We start from the raw sequence: 11686 nt of genomic DNA, 5'->3' as shown, positions 1-11686 counted from the left end.
ATTTATATCTATATCTACCTATGTGTGTATATACAGAGATAGATACAGGTATATAACCACATCAACAAAGATCAAATTTCATATACACATGCATGGATACATATATATGTACTATATACAATATGTGTATATATAATATATGTATATATATATACATGTATATATCATATTGTTAAGGGGCTCTAATAGTGAGTCCTCAAGATGTTATCTTGATTTCTTTAGGGGAGGGAAGACATTACCCTTGTAGGCCATAAAGGTAAACATTTTCAAACCAGAAAGCAGTGGATTCTTTCTTTTTCTTTTTCTTTTTATTTTTTTGTGAGTATACACCATTTTATTTTTCTTGAATGAAAACCCAACACAAACACAAAGTAGGGTGATCATCAGAACACAAGTCTTAAGGGGATGGATATGTAGACAATTATTAGCCATTGGAGAAAATCAGGAAACAAACTCAACTTTTGGGCATCATCCATGTATACTAAAGTCTGAACTGTCAAACAATCAATCAATCAACATTTATTAAACACCTGCCATGTACCAGGCAAGGATGGAATTGATTAATTCAAAGATCTGTTTGGCTGTTTATCCCCTGCCTCCCTCCCCTTTCCAGCTTCCTTTTTAAAAATTTATTTATTTTTAGTTTTTAATATTCACTTCCACAAGATTTTGAGTTCAAAATTTTCTCCCCATCTCATCCCTCCCCCACTTGAAGATGGCATGCATTCTGAACACCCCTTCCCCTAATCTGCCCTCCCTTCTATCTCTCCCCCCTTTCTCTTATCCCCTTCCCCTTCTGTTTTCCTGTAGGTCAGGATAGATTTGTATACCCCATTTCCTGTATTTCTTATTTCCCAGTTGCATGTGAAAACATTTTTTAACATATGTTTTCAAAACTTTGGGTTCCAAATTTTCTTCCTTCCTCCATCCTCACCCACCCTCAATGAAATGCAAGCAACTTGATACAGGTTATACATATGTAGGTATGCAAAACACTTCCATAGTAGTCATGTTGTGAAAAACTAACTATATTTACCTTAATCCAATCCTGCCCCACATTTATTCTATTCTGTCTTTTGACTCTGTCCCTCCTTGTTTCCTTCTGATTACCCCCTCCCCCAATCTGCCCTCCCCTCTATCATCCTCCTGCTCTCTTGTCCCCTTCCTCCCCTATTTTCCTGTAGGGTAAGACAAATTTCCATACCCAATTGAGTGTGTATGTTATTCTCTCTTTAAGCCAAATCTGATGAGAATAAGATTCACTCATTCCCTCTCACCTTCCCCTGTTTCCCCTCCACTGTAGGGTAATATAGATTTCCATATCCCATTGTGAATGTTATTCCCTCCTTAAGCCAAATCCTATGAGAATAAGATTCACTTATTCCCGCTCACCTTCCCCCACTTCCCCTCCACTGTAAAAGCCTTTTCTTGTCTGTTTTATGTGAAATAATTTACCCCATTCTACCTCTCCCTTTCTCTTTCTCCTAGTATAATCCTCTCTCACCCCTTAATTTTATTCTCCAGATATCACCCTTTCATCTTCATCTCACCCTGTGCCCTCTATCTATCTATCTATCTATCTATCTGTCTATCTATCTATCTATCTATCAATAAGTATATTTTTTCCCTCCAATTACCCTAATACTGACAAAGGTCTCATCAGTTACAAATATCTTTCCATGCAGGAATGTAAGCAGTTCAACCTTAATAAGTTTCTTATGATTTCTCTTTCCTATTTACCTCTTCATGTTTTGCTTGAGTCTTGTATTTGATAGTAGAATTTTCTATTCAGCTCTGCTCTTTTCTTTAAGAGTGCTTGAAAGTCCTCCATTTTACTGAACATTCATTTTTTTCCCATGAAGGATTATATTCAGTTTTGCTGGGTAGGTGATTCTTGGTTGTAATCCTATCTCCTTTGCCCTCCAGATTATTAAATTCCAAGCTCTCCAGTCCCTTAAGATAGAAGCTGTTAAATCTTGTGTTATCCTGATTGTGTTTCCACAATAATTGAATTGTTTCTTTCTGGCTGCTTGCAATATTTTCTCCTTGAGCTGGGAACTCTGGAATTTGGCTACAATATTCCTAGGTTTCTTTTGGGGATCTCTTTCAGGAGGCGACAGGTAGATTCTTTCAATTTCTATTTGCCCTCTGGTTCTAAAATATCAAGGCAGTTTTTCTTGATAATTTCTTGAAAGATGATGTCTAGGCTCTTTTTTTGATCATGACTTTCAGATAGTCCAATAATTTTTAAATTATCTCTTCTGGATCTATTTTCCAGGTCAGTTGTTTTTCCAATGAGATATTTCACATTGTTTCCTAATTTTTCATTCTTTTGGATTTGTTTTACACTGTCTTGATTTCTCATAAAGTCACTTGCTCTATTCTAATTTTTAAGGAAGTATTTTCTTCAGTAATCTTTTGGACTTCCTTTTCCATTTGGCCAATTTTACCTTTTAGGCCATTCTTCTCATTGGCTTTTTGGACCTCTTTTGCCATTTGGGTTAATCTATTTTTAAGCTGTTATTTTCTTCTTATGTTCTTTCTTTTTGGGGTCTCTTTTAGCAAGCTGTTGACTTGTTTTTCATGATTTTCTTGCATCACTCTCATTTCTCTTTCTAGTTTTTCCTCTACTTCTCTTAAGTGTTTCTCAAAATCCTTTTTGAGCTCTTCCATGGCCTGGGACTAATTCATATTTTTCTTGGAGGCTTTGGGTATGGTAGATTTGACTTTGTTGTCTTCTTCTGGTTGTATGTTTTGATCTTCTTTGTTACCAAAGAAAGATTTTATGGTCTGACCTTTTTTGCACTTTTGTTTGCTCATGATCCCAGTCAATTACTTGAATTTTAAACTCTTTGTTAAGGTAGGGGTCTGCTTCTGGTGTGCAGAATGTACTGTCCCAAGCTTCAGGGGTTTTGTGCAGCTATTTTCAGAGATACTTCTAGAGACCTGTAAATTTTCAGTTCTTCCAAGGTGGTATGACAAGGGGAGAGGTGTTTACTTGTTTCCTGGCCTGTGCTCTGGTCTATGAGTGACCACAAGCACTCTTTTCTGCTTGGAACTGTGAGGAGGATTTCCTATCTATCACCATTACAAGCTCCACCATGCCAGCACTCCTCCTCACTCCAGGACCGCCACCTAGAACTGTGACACAGATCTAAGCAGGGCAAAGTAAGAGACTCCTGTCTTAGCACTGGCAAAGAGATCCCTGCAATCCCCCTCTGATCAGTCACTCAATTCCCTCTTAGTCTGTTGGCTGGAAGCTCTGTAGGCTGCCACTACCCCAAGGCTACAGCTGGGGCTGAGGCTGGGACCACACTTCTCTCTCTCACCACAGTAACAGACTTTTCCCACTGACCTTCTAAGTTTTCTTTGGCATTCATGGATTGAGAAGTCAGGAAACTGCCACAGGTGCCCATGATTCAATCCTCTGAGGGCTGCTCCAGGTTCACTGAGACCTATTTTGTCTGTGCACCCACACAGAACTGTGCTTTTCTCTGTGCCTGGCATGATATACCTTTCAGATCAACCATCCAGGCTGTCTTGGGCTGGAAATTTGTTTCACTGTCTTTTTGTGGATGTTGCTGCTCTAGAATTTGTTTGGAGCCATTTTTTACAGGTATTTGGAGGGGTTTGGGGGAGAGCTCAAGCAAGTCACTGTTTTTACTCTGCCATCTTAGTTCCTCCCCCAGTAGATTATATTTAAAGTTTCTTGCCTCTACTAGCACACTTTTTGCCTTTAGAGACAGGGTTCTTAACACACTTTCCAGAGTTAACATTTACATATGACTATACCTCCAACTGACAAAAAATTCTAAGGATAGAAATAGTCATTCAACTTGAATAGGAAAAAAATACATATTTATTTACATTAACCTTTGGTTTCCCTTATAATCCTCTGTGTTTTTTTTTTTTTAATTCATTAAAATCGTTATTCTGAGAAAGGGGTCCATAAGCTTCACTGTATGAAGAGGAGCAGAGAGAAGTGGAAGACTAGTCAAAGAGGATCTTCCCTGGGGTGATGGTGATAAGGTAGGCAGAGGAAAGATGCTGTCTCTTAGCTTCTTATTTTAAAAACACTATCATTGTTCCCTATGTACTAACATCAATTATTTCTACTTTGCTGAAGGAGTAAAATTTTTGTCAAAATTAAAATTTAACACAAATTTTAAATTACACAATCTTTTAAAATAATTATATAATTATATAATTCTGAATCCCAAAGCCAATTTGTGTGGGACTCTCTTCTCATTAGTGAGATGCTCTCCTGCTCTCACCAACTCTGCCCCATCCCTCACACAAACACAGCATTGACATACACCAGTGAGGACAGGGTCCCATGTCAAGGGCTTTGGGGTTTTGGTTATATTCACTATCAATTTTTGTACCCTCTAGATATAAATGCCCTTTATAAAAGCTCATATTACCATGCCCTAGTTACAGCTCTGCCTATAGCATCTAGCATTCAGCTAGTTACATTACAGGTGTTAAATAATAAATCTTTATTGAGTTAAACTAAAGTAAAATGTCTCTTAAGTCTTTCCAAATCAATTTAAGTAGACTACTTGGCAATTCTCTTATTCATGAATTCCCACATTTCATTTTATTAAGTTTTCATAAGAGGACATCATGTAAATCTTGTATCCTGATTATAATTTAGTATGTAAAACAATTGAATTTGAGAAAGAACAAAACCACAGAATTGGACATAAAATGTATGCTCAAAATTCAATAAGATTATAGTGAAATTATTTAATTTCTGGACTATTCTTGTACCTTAGCTTCTACAGAAAAGTGTTTGCTTTAGAAATTAGGTGAAGGGAAGGTGTTACAGACTGCAGAATATCTTAATATTAATGATCTCTAAGTAGGAAATTATATACATTTTGATGCTTCATCTGATCAGAATAATGGAAATATTTCTTGTTCTTATGTACTCTCATGATATCAATGTAGTCATTGCTGTGTTGCAAGTATAGAGCAAATAGGACTTGACACTAATCATAGTTTCTAATCTACCAACCTACATGGAACATCTAAGAAAATGCTCATCTTTTTGAGAGTCCTCAGCTACTATATTTACTTATATGATTTTTCTCTCTTTATTGATAATCTCCTGCTAAAATGGGAAAAAAGCAATAAATTTACTAGTAGATTTCTAGTGTTAATGAGCAGCCCCAAACAAACATTTCCTTCTCTCAAACATAGCTTTGTTTTCTCCATCTACAATATCACTTGTCTTCTGAGCCATGCCTCAGAAGACTCAATGAGAGTGATGGAAGTGCTCTACATGGGAGCTGAATCTTCATTTTCAGCAAACAAAGTTTAATTCAATATAATACATATCCCTTCTTACTATAGTTTCAGAGGATCATAATTCCTATGCTTATTAAGAGGTAGCCTGTAAAGGAAGGAGGAAAAGTTTAGTTTTACTTCTGAAAATTAGAGGGAAGAGAGAAGTCCACCAAAAGGAAAAAAAATCTACTAGTCTAAAGTATAAGTAGTGAGTTTCTTGCATTATTGAGAGCTTTGGTTAATTGCAATTCATTAAAAATCATTTCACTTTGCTTTAACCAACTGAGCACTTTTACTATTTTCCATGCAAACTTTCAATATATTCATTTGTAGAGTCATTTCACATACACCTCTTTGTGTACCTATCTACTTTGTTGGACATAGAGTTCTTGCACTGCTCAAAGAGATAGCAAGATCATTAGCAGGTCCCAATTTGTAGCATCTGTGTAAACACCCATTTTTAATAAAGAATACATTTTTAGTGTTTGCATCAAATAAAACCATGTGCCATCACAACTCTATTGAGAACTTGACTTCTCATTTTCTTCATTCATCAAATTGTAACCAGTTATTCTTTGAATCTATTGGACCTAATCCTTTCTTTTTGATGCTCATTCTCCATTTCTGAGATCCTTGGAAATGCTTCCTGGATGATTTCCTAGATTAAAATTTGAAATTCATTTGTTCTTTCATCTTTTATTTTGGAGAGAATTGTTTTTATTTCTCTGGTAGCTTTTTGACAGCACACTATTCTTTTTCCTATCATTCTCTGAAATTCAGTGAGATTTCTCCTTTTTTTTCAGCTGTTTGACTAATCTTTTGTCACAACAGTCAACTTCTGATTCATTTACTCTGGCTGCCTCCTGCTGTACTTCTTTAGCCTTTCTGGTTTCCTCTCTTTTTCTTCCCTTTTACAAATTATAGCCTATAATCATGTTAACTTGAGAACTGTACCTGGTGTTTCAAATGAAAGCCAAGTTTTGTTTTACATAATATCAGTTCTGATTTCAGCCTACACTAACATTGACAAATTCTGCTGATGTCTTCCTCCCCCCATCCTTTTTACTGTGTGCTTCGTGTACCAAAAAAAAGTAGAAAAAGTTACAATGATGAGAACAGAAAATGCTTTCTTTAAAAAAAATACAGTGCTATTTCTGCCCTTATAAAACTCTGCTCTGCCTTACCCAGGAGCTCACTAATACTGGCTTGAACTAAAATAACTTTCTTCTCAAGGAATTCTTGGTTATCATTTATTCTCTGTGCCTTTCACAGAGTAATGTACCTAGATCATGGATACAACATTATGTTTTTTATATTTCTAAATTCTTCTAGACCACGGATCTCCATTAGGAGTTATTAACCTTAGTCTTGTAAAATTTAAAAATATGCATATTTAATAATTATATTTAAATACAAATGATTTGTAACCATATGTATTTTATTTTAATCATTTAAAAGCATTATCATGAGAAGGAGTTCATGGGCTTTATCAGGCTACCAACAGGATCCATCTCTCTCTGTCTCTCTTTTTGTCTCTCTGTGTCTCTGTGTCTCTGTCTGTCTGTTTGTCTCTCTCTCTCTCTCTCTCTCTCACACACACACACACACACACACACACACACACACACACGGTTAAGATTTCCTAGTATAAAGATATTTACTTTCCTTACTACCTACCATAACATCATCTGACATGTCCCATTACCAATTGCTTTACTGCAGGAGAAACAACTTAAATGTTTGAGATAAAACTAGTAGTCTTCACACCCCAGTCAAGCAGCACAAAACATGTCCACAGAAGTGACAAAACAGAATAAAACAAAACAAAACAATAAAAAAAAGCTTGAGGTAGAAAAGGTAGCCCTCATAGACAAGGAATCTGATGTACCATGAGGTCATGAGGCAGTTGTGAAGATAAGGTAGCACAGATGCTCTAGGAGGGAAAGGTAAATAAGCCAAGTCATGAAGATGCTCACCTAACTAATGATTCTTGCTCATGAATCCAGTTGTTTCTATGTTGTGGAAAGGATATCACATACTGTTAGAACCATAAAAAATTCAGTACCCTAAGAGAAAAGTCTAGTCAGCCTACCCTAGTTTTAGTTTTGCATACAACTTCCTCAATTGATTCCACATGCCTATGGTTATTGTCCTTCATCATCACAAATTTCTACTGTATCAATTTAGAATTCAACTTATCCCTTGAAGAAAAACTTCCCCAAATGACACAGAACAACTTCTAGAAAACAATTAAACTATATTCTCCTGATTGGGAGGTATACATTTGTTCCATTGCATACATAGATTTTTATCACCTCATTATGCAAGTTTGGTCCTGAGCAAAACTGTGAATTATCATTTTTTAAATCAAAATTATGTTTTGTCCTATTCTCTCCCTTACCATACTGTTCCTTGGTTATCCAAGACCTCTGTACACTACATCATCTTAATCTGACCTGCCCACAACAGATTCATGTTTCTGACCTTTAGGTTTGAACCCAGAAAATGTGGGTTCTATCATCAGTGTGGCCTTGGGCCAGATACTTACCTCTCTGGGCCTCAGTATTCTTGTCTATAAATGCAAAGTTTAAACTAAATGAACTTTAAAGACCTTCCCAGCTCCACATTTTTGACACTGAGATCCCTTTCTTTATAAACAATAATCAGTAAACTAAGTCCTATGACAACCAGCTAATTTGATATTCTTTGTCACATAAGGTCTCTGGTGTTTCTTTCCCTTATTTGATATAAAAAATGTAAAAGGTTTTATAAACTTTATGCCACTCTATACCTTTAAGCTATTATTTTTTAATATTCATCACCTTACGAATTTATTAGTACAATGGCACTAATACAACTGTAGGTATTCATGATGACAATCACATTGCATAAGACTTTCTTGTCTTCTAATTTTTGGCCAACTAGAAAATATCTCCTTAATTTTCCCCTTTACCCTCTTGAAAATCCCCTATGAGCCCTTTACTGAAGTAAAACCTCATGCACTCATTTACAACTTTGGGGGCACTATGTTTCCTTTTGAGAAATGAAGACAAGATATGTTAGGTATGCATCCCAAATTACCACTCTGGCCAAATATATCCTGTAGAGAGAACACTTGTTCCTCCTCTTTTTAGTGTTGAATAAATATAGAAACAAGCAACTGAAGTTGCATTAAGTAAAAATGTTTCAAATTATGACACGTAGTGAGCCTCAAATATGTCATGTGCAACACAGAAACTTATAAGCTTGAATATCAATGTGTTTTGAAAGTTGTTAAGAACTGATTAAGTATATGCAAAAAGATGTCACTGCAGTTTTAACAATTTGCTGCATTGGTGTTATGCTAGAGTATAGCAGGAATTTGAACCAATGTTAGAGAGATACCTTGTCCAGAAAGTTGTTCAGGTATGGGATACCTTCCTTTAGCCCTTTGCATTTTTGGATATCTGCCACAATTTGGCAAGGGCAGCTGGTGTCGTCAAGGCTGATTCCAGGCAGAATCTGCCAGTGGTCAAATACACACTGAAAGAAGGCTTAGCCACCTGAATTAGACCTCAAGTCAGCTGTGAAGCCAAAAAAATTCATTGACAGGCACATAGACTCTCACAACAAACATGGGGATATTGACAACCTGGGACTCCTCAAAAAAATGCCCTTACTACCTATTGAGGACAGCATAAATGTCCCCAACCACTTATTCTGGACAGTGAATGACAAGTGGATCCCATAAAATGGGGCTGAACATTCAGTACACAGGAATAGAGGCAGCAATGGGCTCGAGGGATGATTTAGGCACCTCCAGAAAGACTAATATTCCTGAATTAAAATCTGGCCTCAGACACTTACTAGCTATGTTGTCCTGGGCAAGTCACTTAACCCTATTTGCCTCAGTTTTCTCAGTTTACATTTCTGTAAAATGAGCTGGAGGAGGAAATGGGAAACTACTCCAGTATCTTTGCCAAGAAAAACCCTAAAGAGGGTCATGAAGAGTCAAACACAACTCAAATGACTGAACAACAACAACAGTCAATGGCAACAGCATGCAGGGTCACATCATTCACATTAAAACAGATAGCCTGCATGTTCTATTCACACAGTGCTCCCTCTTTGGTAGCGCACCAGAATCCATGCACCACACTGTATTTGATTTCATTAAGGTATCATACCCTTTTGGTGATATCTGTGAGAACATTGGGCTCAGTTCCATCAGAGTCAAAGCACTAGATCTTATGGTCCTTAGTCAAATCCCACTCACATTTTTTGACCTCCTGACAGGAAGAGATTTTGCCTTTGTCAATATCATCAGTCAGGATATCAGAGAAGGACCAAGTCTTCATGTAAAGCCTGTTTTGCTTATTTGGGTATTTGGAAGAACAGAGAACATTTGACTCCTCACTGACTATCTCATGGTAGAAGATAAAAGAGTCCAATTTTTTTATGGTGATACATGCATGATCTTCCTCATGATCTTGCAGGAGGATATCCAGATATAACTCCTCTATGCCAGCAATAATGTGTTTTCAATGATGTGCAGGTCAGACTTAGACAGATGCTTTACTCCATCCACTAGTTTCAGTTGAGTTCTTGTCTTCAACAGCTACTCATTCCATAGAGCTAATACAAAGCTTCGTCACTCTTGTCTTATTGACATGTTTAAAGGTAGTGATGGTAAATGTCTTCACAAGGAACTGATCTGCCCCAATCAGACCGACAATGTTAGGATAGAAACTGCCTTGTCTGAGGTTGGCATCATTTTAGAGATGCATTTCATCAGGGGACTTCTGTTGTTATAGCTTTTACTATAACAGCCTTATTATCAAGGGGACCATCATATAACTGTTCATAGTAGTATTTCTGAGCAAGTAAAGGGAAAGGCACATGGATTGTTATCATTTGGAGAAGAGCATCTCTAGCAGGCAGTCAACCTCTCATCATAGCCTTCAGAAGTGGTTTTCCCTCTTTGTCTTTATACTCACTGTTCGATTAGATGTCAAGTTTTTCAATTTGTTTTGAAATCTCCTCCTTCTTGAAGTTCATAACTGCATCAAATACCTTCAAAATTGGATCTAAGATGAGTTGGCAGAAAGTTCTAGGCAACTTCTTTCCACTGGGGCTAGTAGCAAATTTGATAAGCTTCTTATTGGAATAATCAAAGACACTGGTTCACTTTCTTGGCCCATTCAGCTGGTTCTGGCTGACCTTTACACTTGGTGATGAATTTTGCCACGTATTTCTCATCTGGACCTTCTCTGATGTCCTGACTGCAGCAAACTGCTTCAGAGTATAAAAACAACTGTTAAACCCAAAGTCAAATCCAACATTACCAAGGACTGAGCCAATCAGGATCTTTCCCATAGGGCCACTCTTACACTCTCCAAAGGTGGAGATGAAAAATCACTGTGCCCAGGGAAGTCAATAAGAAAGTCAGCACCATTTTTACTCTGCTTCACGAAGTTCAAATCACTTTCTGATGGTGCATAGAAGAGGGAGATTGCAGTAATACATCTTTCCTGTTTATCTTTTCTTGTATCAGTGAACTGGATCTCACCAGCATAGGCTGAAGCAAGAATAAAGAGGGAATTCATCAGATTTGACTCACCAGGATCTGCATGAGCTATTACAGGCATGTTTCTGATATTGGCCTTTTCATACATGATGATCCAGATCTATTCTACTGAATCAGTTCACCCTTATAGTGAATGGTGGTGGATTCTCTTCCTTAAGATCTTATAGATGGAAGTCATGCCAAGAATGGTGGAGATAATGGAAGAAAGAGTTGTTATCAATTTTATAAATTATTTGGGGAAAATGGGAGTGTAGATTTCATGATTCTTTAAGACTCCTTTCAGTTTCATCTGAGTTATGATCTTGTGGATTTCATTTTCCTATTAACAACTCTCACGGTGATACTTTAACTCTGGAGTACTAGGTCAGTCCCTAGGGAAATTGGGTTATACCAAAGGTTCAAGTTACTTGAATCTCTAAACAAAGTACTCTCTGAGTACTCTCTTCTTTCAAGGAATCCTCAAACTTAAGATAGTGATCTAAGGCTATATAATTGCATGGCTTTCAGAATAAGTTGGAGACCTAGAAATGGAAGGACAATTATCTTAACTGCTTATGGATTTAAGTCCACATTGTTTTGCTTTAAAATTCTGGCAAATTGAAAACTTTCTTCCTTTTATTCAATATATTCAAAACAACAGTGCAGGCATGGGAGAATAGGACCCTTTTATACTTCTTGTGAAGATGTACACACATCAAATTCTTTTGTTCCATATATGAACCTTGAGCTTTTCACAAGTTGAGATAATATGGTCTTTGAGAAGCACTAAAGATTTCAACTAATCTGGGTAAGTTGAGAGTGGGTCTAGGGCTAAAGTTTCAATAAAAA

General features: G+C 36.8%; 1 pseudogene; it reads right to left on the bottom strand.

The window, feature by feature from the left end:
- Positions 1 to 8664: 8664 nt before the first annotated feature.
- LOC114045155 lies at positions 8665 to 10946 on the bottom strand (annotated as a pseudogene).
- Positions 10947 to 11686: the final 740 nt, after the last annotated feature.

The sequence above is a fragment of the Vombatus ursinus genome, unplaced genomic scaffold (assembly GCF_900497805.2).
Source record: "Vombatus ursinus unplaced genomic scaffold, bare-nosed wombat genome assembly UNPS02014778.1, whole genome shotgun sequence".
NCBI lineage: Eukaryota > Metazoa > Chordata > Mammalia > Diprotodontia > Vombatidae > Vombatus > Vombatus ursinus.
This window is presented reverse-complemented; position numbering and strand designations above follow the sequence as displayed.